The sequence below is a fragment of the Mesoplodon mirus genome (assembly GCF_964341445.2).
Source record: "Mesoplodon mirus genome assembly, chromosome: 10".
NCBI lineage: Eukaryota > Metazoa > Chordata > Mammalia > Artiodactyla > Ziphiidae > Mesoplodon > Mesoplodon mirus.
In genome coordinates this window covers 53,525,786-53,538,913 of record NC_138986.1, presented here as the reverse complement: position 1 = coordinate 53,538,913, position 13,128 = coordinate 53,525,786, and the positions used below count along the sequence as shown (strand labels likewise).

The 13,128-nt window shown below is 39.3% G+C and overlaps 1 protein-coding gene across 1 annotated transcript in view; it reads right to left on the bottom strand.

The window, feature by feature from the left end:
- Window positions 1-13,128, bottom strand: part of PREP (prolyl endopeptidase) — a 137,313-nt gene that overhangs the window by 69,716 nt on the left and 54,469 nt on the right. The window lies entirely within an intron of this gene.

The window sequence follows — 13,128 nt, the reverse complement described above, 5'->3', positions numbered from 1 at the left end:
ATAAAATCCAAATTCCTTCTTGTGGTCTCCATGGTCCTGCATGGTACAGTCCTTGCCCACTTAGCTAACCTCAGATGTTCCAACTTTTGCCTCAATCCCTGACCTCTGGCAACACTGGCCTTTGTTAGGTTCCTTAAGACATGCTTCACTTCAGGGCCTGGTCACAAGCTGTTTCCCTTGCCTACCCCACTCTCAAAATGGCTAGGTACCTCTGACCCACACCCAGATCATTTCTTCACAGCACTTCTCTCAAGATATATACACCTGAGCCTTGAACAACGTGGGTTTGAAGTGCGTGGGTTCCCTTATAGGGGGTTATTTTCAATAGTAAATACTGCAGTACCACATGATCTGCAGTTGGTTGAATCCATGGATGCAGAGGGACCATGTATCCAGGGGGCCAAGTGTAACCTCCAAGTGGTTCAAGGGTCAGCTGTACCTAATTTGCTTGTTTATCATTTGTCTTTTTTATTCACTATTTAATACTCAGCACCCAGACAGAGTGGCACCTTCAAAGGTGCAAAATAAAAGTGGTGTTGAATGCAAGGACGCACACTTTCCAGCCCTTCTGTTCTAAGAACTAGTCTGGAGAAGGTCAACACTACAAAGAAGTCTTAAATGTGTCCACCATCATCATCATTTAAACGGCTCACTAAATGTCACTTTTACTATTAAAAAAAAAAATCCACTGGGAAGACATCTGGTTCATAATGTATCAGACATAAATGTTTAGAGGACATCTCAAAAATTTTATAAACGAAAAAGCTCTATGACTTCTAAACTGCTCAAAGGCAATGCCAGATCTCAGCTATTCTCCAATTAATCTCCTACCTTCGATTTCACAATGAAATTGCTACATTAATTTGGATAGTTCATTTATATTCCTGGTGATTTTACATTCATTGTCTCATTCATCTCTATAACATAATATCTTTATATAAATTTGTTGTTGAATTAAATTAATCAGGGAAAATATAACCCCATGGTAGAGAGTTTTTCAGTTAGATATAACTGAATTAAAACCCCAGCTCCAATGACAATTTAGCTGTGTGACCTTGAACAATCTCTTTATCCCTTGCTGAGCCTCATTTTCTCAACTGTAGACGAGAAACAGTAAGTAAATGTGAAAATTATTATAAAGTGACTAATACCTACCCTACAACAAAAACCTCAACAAATATTATTTTAAAATAAATGGCTGGAATTAAAACTAATAATAAGATAGGCAGTTAAAAAAAAATCTACAGCTTTTCCACATGTTAGTAATACCAGTTGGAAAACATGGTGGGGACAGGGGACCTCATTTACATTAGAAGTAAAATTAATGAATACTTAAGAATGTGCTTAACAAGAAATGTGGACTCTATGAGAAAAGCTCTAAAATTTTTCTAAGGAATCTTAAAAAACAACAACAAACAAAACCTGGATAACTGGAAACACATACCATATCCCTAGATAGGAAGACTCAGTATTTCAAAGGTGCAAAAAATTCCAGAAGAAATCTACAAATTTAACACAATTCCAATTCCAAAATCCAAATGAGCTTTTTAGGGAATCTGACAACATCATTCTGAAGTTCATCTGGAAGAATAAGCACTTAAGGACAGTTGACGTATTTTTGATGACAGAACAAGAAGGAACTTCATGTGCTATGATGCTCTGAACAAGCCCCCTCCCTCCTGAAGGAAATTATCACCCTTTTATGATAATCATTTTCTTATTTTTCTTTGTTCATTTTCTGCCTTAACATGCAGCCACAAACACTATAGTCTAATTTTGCCTCATTTTTGAACTTCTAATAGAATGAAACCATACCACATGTATTCTTTTGTGTCTGATTTCTTTCTATTCTTGATATCTGACCTTACATTATGTTTGTGAGATTATTCATCCTCTGGTTATTGTTACTGACTTCTGGTTAAATCTTACTGTACACAAAGAACATACTCTGTATGATTTCAAAGTTTTTAAATCTGTTGAGAAAAGCGTTGTGGCCTAATTTTTTTTTTCTTAAAGGATTTTAAAATGTTCCTGTATGTGATCAAAAAGAACGTGTATTTTGCAGACCTTCCCTGTGATATCCTAAGAATGTCTACTAAGTAATTTGTTAATCCTTTGTTCAAATCTATATATTTACTGATTTAGAGGGCCATTTTTTCTATCAGTCAAAGAAAAGGTCTGTTAAAATATTTCTCTATGATTGTAGATTTGTCCATTATTATTTATATTTGTTAACTTTTACTCTCTGTATTTTGAAATCATGCTCTTAGATATATACAGTTAGAATTATTATATCTAAATAAAACTGAATTGAACCTTTTATGATTATAGAGTTTTATCTCTAGTAATGCATTTTGCTTTGAAGTCTACTTGGATATTAAGGCAGCTACATCATTTTCATTTTTACATCTTTGGGCAGTTGTCTTCTGCAGACTGGATGGCCCCAGTTTGCTCTTCTCTGTGTCTCTTAACCACTCATATGCTTTCCACCTCTTGGTGGGCTGCATTCTATGTAATTTCTTTTAATATTCACTTTCACTAATTCTCTCTTCAGCTATGTCTAATCTCTTCTTTAATCTAATAACTTAATTTTTAATGTGAATCCTTTTTTTATTTTTAGAAGTTCTACTTCATCCTCTTCCAAATAGGTTTGGTCATTATTTACAATATCTTGTTTCTTGCTATGTTTCCAAGCTTCTCATTTATTTTTTTTAAGAAGCAGCATCACTATTTTTAAAGGTGTATTTACACACTTATTTTACATTAGAAATCTGATAATTCCACTCTGGTGTGAATCTGCTGGCTCTACTTTTCATGCTGGTGAATTTCTTCATCTGATCTGTGATTTCTGATTGTGAACTGACTTCCCTTGAAACGCTATCTGTGAGAATTCTTGAAGGCCTGGGTTGAAGTGACACTATTTCAGACAAGATTTGTATTTGGCTTCTGTTTGCCTCTTGGGAGGCAACCAACCTGGGAGCACTTTAAATTCTTGGCATGAGGATTTTTGGACCTCATCGAGACAATCAATTCAACTTGCACCCACGTGAAGGTCAGCCCTTCTCATGTTTTAGGAGAATTCACATCCTGCCTCCAAGGTAGAGACAAACCTCCAAGGCAGGTTTCCTTACTATACCCTGCCTCTCCCCTCCTCCCTGGCTCCAACACTGGCGGGTTTATTTCTCAATAATCCTTACACCACCACCAAAGGGAAGCTCAGCCTCAAGGCCCAGCAGAAACATTCTGGGACAATCCAGCTTACATCCCAGGACTCCTGCTTTCATTTTGTCTTTGGTCTTTATGAGTTCTCTTCCTTTGTGCCAATTAGCAATATACTTAGTAAGATGCTTTATTAACTTTTTTACAACATTTCAGTTGTTTCAATTGGGAGATTATTCAGAGTGTATCATCTGCTACACTCCTACAAACAGAAATCCTTACAATTAATTTCCATAAACAATTAAGTTCTGCATCTGAGCCAAACATTTTTTTTTTCTAGTGACAGACTGCTAACCTCAAAAGCAGGTGATCCATTCAAAGAAAAGTGCATCTTAGTTTACATAAAACAATACTTTAAGAGGAAAAGAAACCCAAAGACTAGTCCTTATAAGAATAAGTTAAAAAATTAGTTGGTAATGCAAAATTTGCAGATAGTCAGAAAGCTACATTTGTTTATAATAAGAATGATGAAACACAGTTTTCTGGACTGTGACATTTGCAGACACAGAGTCTTGGTTCAGAGAAATGTCAGATTCTTTAAATGTTCCCCTGACAATAAAACATCTTCTGATGTGAAACCTTTATTTCTCAAAGTAACCATCTTATGGTTTCTGCCGAAAAGGTCTTTCAGCCATTGCAGTGGTATTTATTATGACCCTACCTCCCCCTGCTTGCAAAAAAGTCACTGAAACATCCACCAAAGGCAAAACACAGCAGAAATTTCCTTCGGTAACTCTGTATAGTCAGGTGAGCCTGAAGATGTGGTGCACTTGTTTTATAACCCAGCTCCAAAGAGCACCAAAACAATAAAAAAGTTTGTGGCCATTATCTGCCACCAATTTCTGAAGCATTAACTTTAGTCATAAATACACACAAGTCATATATTCATGCAGACTTAGGAATGTGGCTGGATTTTTACAAATCCATTAAAATCTGAAAAGTTGTTCAAAGTACAGGCTCACAGCGCAGCATGTTTAAAATGAGGACTCATGAAATCCTTTGGCTCTCCAGAAACCCTTGCTCCTCAGGCTTTGGCCACAAGATAATTTAAGAGAAAAGGTATTCCAGCTGAACAATGGGGCTCATTCAGTTTTGCTATTCACACGTTAAAACACTGTTGATTTAATGGGAGATAGGAAAGGTACTTTAAAAAAAGAGATGTGGCTAGACTCTCCAACCATCTCACTTTTTGCCCACTTTTTCTGAGGTCTTTTTGTCTGTAAGTGGTATTCTTCTCTCTGAAGCCAACAGAATTCGATTCCCAAACTTCTCCACATTCAAGTTAAAATTACTTTTTATAAACCTGCTTCTTGGTGGGGGAATGATTTGTTTACTGAGTGAAGGTGAGCTTAAAATAAGTCATCTAAAGCTTTCCATAGAGCAAAGTCGTTACTTGCATTGCTTTCTTTGAAAATCAATGGTATTAACTACATTGCTTAGAAAACGTTTTGTAAGCTCTCTTGTGATAGGAGCTAAAAAGTGCGCTTACGTTTGACAAAACAGAGGGTCTGGCCTCTAACAACAGTAACTAATGCAGAGCATGCACAGCTCATGCTCTAGGGCTGGGGAGGGCAGAAGTCTGCTGTCCTCTCTGGCCGGATGCCTTCATTCTGTCACAACTGCCACATGGTGATGGTTAGAGCACGGGCATGGAATTCAACTGACCTGGGTCTGAATCTTACAATGGCATCAGGAAAGCTAATTGGCCTCACCAGCCTCAGTTTCCTTGGGATAACAACATGTGCTCCCCAGAGGTTGTTAAGAAGACAGTGAAATATCTACACGCATAGCTCAGAACCTGGCACACAGGAAATGCTAAATAAACAATACTTACTACCATCCCAAATAAACCCCAGCATTCTTCAAATGACAAAAATAAGCTGAATGTGGCTTCTGAACAGCACTGGTTGCTAATGGCGGCGAACTAATAAAATCTAGTTTCCATCCCTCAGGGCACATAGCCATTTTTCTAGAAAAAGCCTTTATAATCACTAACTTAAAAATTAGTAAAATTATTACCTTTATCACTAGTACTTCATATTTTACTTCAAGATTCATGTTTTGCTTCTTATTTTTATACTGTCTTTTGACGTTTCAATTCTTTTGGGTTGTTGGCATTCCCACTCTGAAACACAGACTTATTTTCTAATAATTCCCTGCCTTTCACAGAAGCCCTCCTCCCTTGTTGGTCTGACTTTTAACACCCTGATGACTTTGCTAAACTTTAGACAATTCATCTTTTCAGGCTTCTTGAATGTTTATCTCCCCCTTTCCTCTCCATCTCCAAAAGATGTCCAGCCCCACCAGGCACGAACATGGGAGTCAAAATTGTCCCAGCTACCTAGAAACAAGAGGTCATCTGCCTCGTAATGCCAGAGATGGCTGAGTGAACAATTTAAGTGTCTGATAAACACTGAGCTTCCTTTTGTAGTTCTATGTTAGCGTGTAGGGTAGATTGATTTCTCATGCAGGAGAAAGCCCGTTTTCTTTAAAGACATGAAAGCATTAAAATGAACACATGGTGAGTGCTGAAAATGATCAAACTTTCAGCAAAAAAGGAAAATGCTGAGAGCCAGGTTAGTGAAAGTCTGGGTGAAGTATAGGATAAACTGCTATTTCCTTACAAAAATCAGTATGTCAGCATCACCCATCTTTTCCCCCTAAACCCTTCATAAATGCTGTGACATGAGCAAAGACCATTTCAGGTCCGTTTTAAGGATAGCTACACTGAAAAAGAAGGGTGTTAAATTACCAACAAGGATTTTAGACATTTATAGTTCTTTGCACCTAACAATTACTTCCTACGGATTCTATTTAAAAACCTCTGATATAGTTGTACATTAATTCAGAATAGGGCCAAATGGTCAGTGTCTCTTGCTGCTGACTATCCTATAAAATAGAGAATAAAGTATATGACCTTCTACAGAAAAATGAAAGAACCCAAAGGAAAAGAGAATGAACAAAAGAGACAACAGAGGGACTTTTGCGGTGGTCCAGTGGTTAAAAATCCACCTACCAATGCAGGGGAGGCAGGTTCAATCCCTGGTCAGGGAACTAAGATCCCACATGCTGCGGGGCAACTGAGCCTGCACACCACAACTACTGAGCCTGTGCGCCGCAACTAGAGAGAAGCCCGTCTGCTGCAACAAAAGATCCTGCATGCTGCAACGAATATCCCATGTGCCTCAACTAAGACCTGATGCAGCCAAATAAATAAATAAATAAATAAATAACGTAAATAAATAAATAAATATTAAAAAAAAAAAAAAAAGACAGACAACAGAGAGAAGTGAGTCTAGAGTTTCCAAACTCCAGAGAGGTCCTAACTCTGAGCCTGGGAATATATGCTTGATGACAGCACAACTGATAAGACCTGATGCTGTGCATTGGCTGTCTCATGGCCTCCGTCCAGCTGACGGGGAGCACACACCCGGCGGGGATGGGCTGTCATCACTGCCATCACCCAACACAGCGCCTGGCACAAAATGGGCACCAATTAATGTCTGCTTCATGACTAAATATAACATTCACACAATCCTACATTTCAGACTGAACCTTATGTACACTTCTTGATAATGTAAAGACAACAGAAGTAACCAAATTTAAAAGAAGTTAGTAGTGTCTTCCACTTTTCCAATAAGAATAGTTAGAAATTAATACACTAAGTTAAATACGTATAAGTGTTAAAAACCATCTTTTATATTTTTAGGGTATAAATTAACTTTTCTTTCTTTTCATTTTTTTAAAATGAAACTTTATTAGATGCATTGATTTGGAATTCAGAAACTTTTAAATTGTAGCTCTTCCTCAAAGTATTTATTTATTAATTATTTAATATATATATTTTTGGGCTGCACTGTGTAGCATGTGGGATCTCAGTTCCTTGACCCGCATCCCCTGCATCAGAAGTATGGAGTGTTAACCACTGGACCGCCAGGAAGGCCCTAAATTAAGTTTTCATTAAAAATTTTAGAAGCCCACATATTAGAGTGAAAACAGACAATTCTGAGGCCTGATATTTAACTGTAATGTAAAAAATACGTGAAAATTTATTCTAAATTTAGTCTACATGAAGCAACTTTATATATTCAAAATATTTATAACAAATTTAGGAAACAGTGTGTATATGTGTGTGTGTGCGTGTGTGTGTGTGTGTATATATATGTATATATATCTCTCAAAAGAAATAGTAGTCTTGATTTAGAAAGGTACAGAAAATATAACTAAGAAAATCCAGACAAAATCATTTTCTTGCAAGGTTCAGGATGATTAATTTCAACTAATCTGCATGCATGAATCACATTAAGAATCACAGGAGTCAAGACACAGCTGTCTTTTCCATTGCAGAACTAACAAAATGTCATGCCTCCCCGGTGTCCTAAGTGATACCTTGATACCTTTTTACTTTCAATTTTAAATGAGAAGCAGAAATCTTCTGCTCATATAATACACAGGACTGGAGAAACATGGTCTGTACTTTTTGATTGTTCTCAGGGTTAAATAAAGGACAAAAATTTAATTTAAAACAGCTTGGAGGCCAGAAGGGTAAAGATTCAAAATACAAGTAAATTAACAGTTACAGATGGAGGATGGCTTCTCAAGCAGGGCCACCTGAGCACGGGATCCTCAAGGGGCAAGGGAAGTTGCTGGAGACAAGCTGGTGCCCACTTACTATGAGTCTGTGCTAAAGAAAAGTTACTGACACTTGTAAAAAGGTAAAGAAGACTTTATTCAGGACTACTGTGATAGGTGTCAAGACTACTGCAATTAGGGACAGAGGTCAGGCTGAACTCGAATACAGAAAAGACAGCTGGAGATTTACAGCCAATGTGCAGACTGAGGGGACTGGTGATCAAAAATTACTAAGAGAAGATATCAGGGGAGGGGGATTCTTGTTGAAGGCAGGTCAAGCATGTGGGGAATGGACAGGGGAATGAGGAATTTGATCAGATATCAGGGGTAAGGGACTGTCTTTAAAGTGACAGCAGGATTCTCACAACAACTGGGCTATGGAGGCCAATCAAGGAGGGTGGGGCGCAAGGAACTAAGGCTGAGACCTAATTGAGAAGAGGCTCAGAGGAGCCTGACTAAAGTCTGGTCAAGGAGAGAATCTTTGTTGTCATCAGGCACTGTTCTAGGTGCTGGGGACTCCAAGAAGAGCAAGACAGACAAGATCCCTGATCTCATGCAGCTCAAGAATACTCACAGTGTTTTTATATGGAGAGAAAAAGAAATCAAAATAGGGGAAAGGGGAAGAAGGGCCAACTACAGAGGGAAAAGTATCAACCAAAAGCAAGAGGACGCATGGTAACTTCTAGGGCTGAAGTCCCTCTTCTCCCAGAGAAAGCTGATAGTGACTTGGAACACGTCTCTGGCAGCCAGTGTAAAAGAGGGTGCGATATTCTTTGGAGGGGGCCTGCTTAGCCGTTTTGAACATGTGGAAAATTATGCAGATTTCTAATGCCCAGAGGATGGGCCTAGTGCCATTCCCATACAGTGGCGAGTGAAGTGAGTCGGGAGTTACCTGTTCAGACAGGTAAAGACAGGAACAGCTACAGGAACTGCAGTTCCTGTGGAAAGGCTACGGCCCATTGTTTGCAAGAAGTGTGTTCGTGTTACTACTAAGTAAAAATACTGCAAATGTAAATGGCAGAAATGAGGTTCTCCGAAGAGAGGCAAAGGGTAACAGGAGAGAGATTAAGCTCACAGAGCAGCACGTAGTAAGAAGGTCAGTCAGTCCTTGAACAGAAAATCAAATTGACATGATGCATGTAAATCATAATCATGATTATGTAAATCATAATCAGAGAGAACACTTTTAATTCTCAACATTCTAAGATTTTTTTCCATTCTGTATTTATGTAGTTTTGTTTTCCTTTTATCTTTTTCTATGATATTAAGTAGCCATTGGCCACTTTTTTGTGCTTCTTATTTTATTTTATTTTATTTTATTTTTCTTTTTTTTTTCTTTTTGCGGTATGCGGGCCTCTCACTGTTGTGGCCTCTCCCGTTGCGGAGCACAGGCTCCGGACGCGCAGGCCCAGCGGCCGTGGCTCACGGGCCCAGCCGCCCTGCGGCATATGGGATCCTCCCAGACCGGGGCACGAACCCGTATCCCCTGCATCGGCAGGCGGACTCTCAACCACCGCGCCACCAGGGAGGCCCTGTGCTTCTTATTTTAAACTGCACACAGGCAGAAAGGTTTCCTGGGAGACAAAGATGATGGAAATGTTATAAAAGAGCTTAAGTGAAATTATTTAGTTCTCGACAGGCAATTTAGTGGTGCCCTAATAAATAAAACATTAATGTACAGTAAAAGACTGATAAATCTCCCTGACTTTAAGGTAAAAATGATTAAAATTATAACAGAAAGACCTGAGGTTATCAAAAGGGATATAATAAGGGCTTCCCTGGTGGCGCAGTGGTTGAGGGTCCACCTGCCGATGCAGGGGACACGGGTTCGTGCCCCGGTCTGGGAAGATCCCACATGCCGCGGAGCGGCTAGGCCTGTGAGCCATGGCCGCTGAGCCTGTGCATCCGGAGCCTGTGCTCCGCGACAGGAGAGGCCTCAACAGTGAGAGGCCCGCGTACCGAAAAAAAAAAAGGGATATCAATTTCAGTGATATAACATTAACGATTTTATAACACTGGATTTAGTTTTCAGTCACCAGCTATTCAGGTTTAACTCACCTAATATTTCAGTTAACTAGCGTATTTAGCATTTAACTTAAATGTTAATTATTCTTCTCCTTAGTTTAAATAGGGTAACAAAAATGGGGGAGCAGTAAGGAAACAGCAAGAAAAAGATCCTAGGTGGCAGTCAGAGTCACCAACTGGGCATATGCCCCCTGGAATTTTCAGATATCAACCTGCAAAAGTAAACATATCTCCCAGGAGAGGCACACCTCATGTTTTCTTTGATGTAAGGCCTCTTTTCTGATTATGAATCGGGTTTTACAGAAAACAAGTCAAAATCAAGATCTGTGTTTGGAGCGGCTTCGATACTGAAGATAAATTATTTTTAGGGCATCTTCAATCTATTTTAATCCACTACCTAAAACCATTGTGTAGTGATTCCAAATATTCCCCTTTCAGTCAAAAAACAAAAGGACAAAGAAGGCATACTTGAGAGCCCACCGTATGCCAGGAACCCTGCTAGGCCCTTTTCTATGCATTTTCATTATTCCTCACAATTCCTCATGAAGTAGGTATCACTGCCTCACTTGTAGTTGTGGAAATATTAAGAGAAAAGGATAACTTCCCCAAGGTCACCAATTATTTAGAGGTAGAGCTGAGATTAAAATTCACAGCTGATTTGAAAGTCTTAAGGTTACTGTCTCAATGTACTCAACTGTAATTAATAAGAACTATTTCAAAAATTGTAATGATTATGATATCCATCTGCTATGTCTCCCCTGTTATAAACCAAATATACTTAGTGTCTTCAACAGTTAAACTCACACACAGTACTTGCTTTTTTAATCAGTTATAGTCATATTATTAACTCATAATGAAGCAGCAATCAATTAAAAAAAACAAAAAGACCCAAGATCTCTCTAATCTTGACCTACACAATTGACTTTTGAACCCATGGATGGAAACTGATTTCCAGTTCATCTTCTTAGTACTGGTCAATCATTGCAACTGTTGAGAGCTTTCAGAATCCCACGACCACCATTCAAGAGAAGAGATCCTCTGAGGTTTATGTTACCCACAAGTTTAATACTAATAAAGCAATAATTTAAAAGAGATTACAGGCCCAGCGTTACACCCAGAATTTAGCAGCTATCACTGGGAACACTCTCCAAACTGATCTTAACCCATCTGTGTGCAACTCAACAGCTTAAATTCACCTACCTTACTCACTTAAATTCTGCTTTCTTGTCAACAGTATATTATGTATTTTTCTGAATGACACAATGAATTCCACATACTGGTCAGTTTAGTAACCTTCTTATAAAATGACATCAGGTTAGTATCATAAGACTTATTTGCTCTACTGTCTTCCATGTGGTTTTCCACAAGCTCACTGGGATGGTCTTTTTGCTACTTCAACTTGTCTAGGCTGATGTCCTGAGTTAACCGATCAAACATTAATCTAGGTTGTTATTGTGAAGGCATTTTATAGATATGATTAAAGACCATAATCAGTTGACTTTAACTAAAGAAGATTATCCTAGATAATCTAGGTAGGCCTGAGCCTTCCAGCAGAGCTGAGGCTTCCATGAATAAGAAGAAATTCCACTTGTGGACGGCAGCCTGTCCCTCCTGATGGCCTGCCCTACTGGTTTCAGACTTACCTAGCCAGCCCCATAATCATGTAAGCCAATTCCTTGCAATAAATCTCTTAATATATATATCCTACAGGTTCTGCTTCTCTGGTTAAACCTTGAAGATGCATTCACAAACCATCAATATTTCACAAACATAAAACACCTAGAAATACCTTTAGTAAGAAAGATGTAGTTCCTATGCAACTCAGAGATACAGTCCCAAATAAATGTATAGATTTACACATAGCTCTAGTCAACCATAGCTGGATTTTGTTCAGATCATGGCAAAATAATCTTAAAGTCCCTCTGTAAGAATTTTTAAAGAAAGAGAGAAAAAGAGAACAATTTGGACAAGAATAATTGCTAACGTTTACTGAGTGCTTACTCTGTGCTGGGCTCTTCATCTAAGCTACACAAAACCATGTAAGAAACAGAGAAGACAATGGTCACATAAGCTAAGGAAAGATCAAGTCAGGAAGGGAGGCCAGGACCTGGCTTATGTGGTAAATAATGCCTTCCAATCTGAATGCATCATAGCCAGCGGGTTCCTCGATGCACTTGTGAGGAGGGGCGGATTCTGCGTCCTCTTATCCCACCATCTTGACTCCTCCCCGGCCACTAGGACTTCTTAGATGCTTCCCTGTTTTTTGTCTCACGCACCTCTAGTGTACCTGTGCACCTCTGTACTGCCTTCCTCCTGGAATCCCAATCTCTGGGTATCACACCCTCTTCTCTAATTCCTCATGAGTGCTGAAAAAGTGGTGGGGGGAGAGGTAGTGAAAAAAAAAAAAAAGGTAAGGACCAAGAGGTCAGGGAGAAAACAGAGGCGCCATCACTTGCTAAGTCTCATTCAAAGTAATACCACCTATTATTAAAGTGGACGGAGCAATAGCAGTTCAGTATATGAATACGTGGATGAAACTGCTTAATTTACTCCAGCTGCAGAGAAGACAATTTGTGTACCTTTTAAAAACTAGCCTACTGGGGCTTCCCTGGTGGCGCAGTGGTTGAGAGTCCACCTGCCAATGCAGGGGATACGGGTTTGTGCCCCGGTCCGGGAGGATCCCACATGCCGTGGAGTGGCTGGGCCCGTGAGCCATGGCCGCTGAGCCTGCGCGTCCGGAGCCTGTGCTCCGCAACGGGAGAGGCCACAACAGTGAGAGGCCCGCGTACCGCAAACAAACAAACAAACAAACAAAAAACTAGCCTACCTAATAAAGATATAATGAAGTAATAAATACAAGATGAAAGCGGCACTCTCTGGAGGAAGAACACTGTAACAGAAATTTTTAATAAACTGGAGAAAGGCCAAGTCCCTTCCACCATCCTAGACCCACAGAGGAACACTGGGCAGGACAGTCGCACAGTAACTGCTGTTAGCTTCCTTCAGATTTGACCTTCCACGCTCAGCTCTATGCAGACCTAGATTTGCAACTCAAGTGAGCGATTCCTGGGCGGTGGTGTGCTCCTGTCAGAGAATGTGAAAACTGATGCGGTGGATGCAATTTTCTTGAGATCAAAATGGGTGTATCTTTTTTTTTTTTTTCCAGACAGAAAAAAACAGTGTAGCTTTATTCAATGGATATATATTTAATATTAGAAGAGAGATGACTTCATCCTGCTGTATGTGTGAATG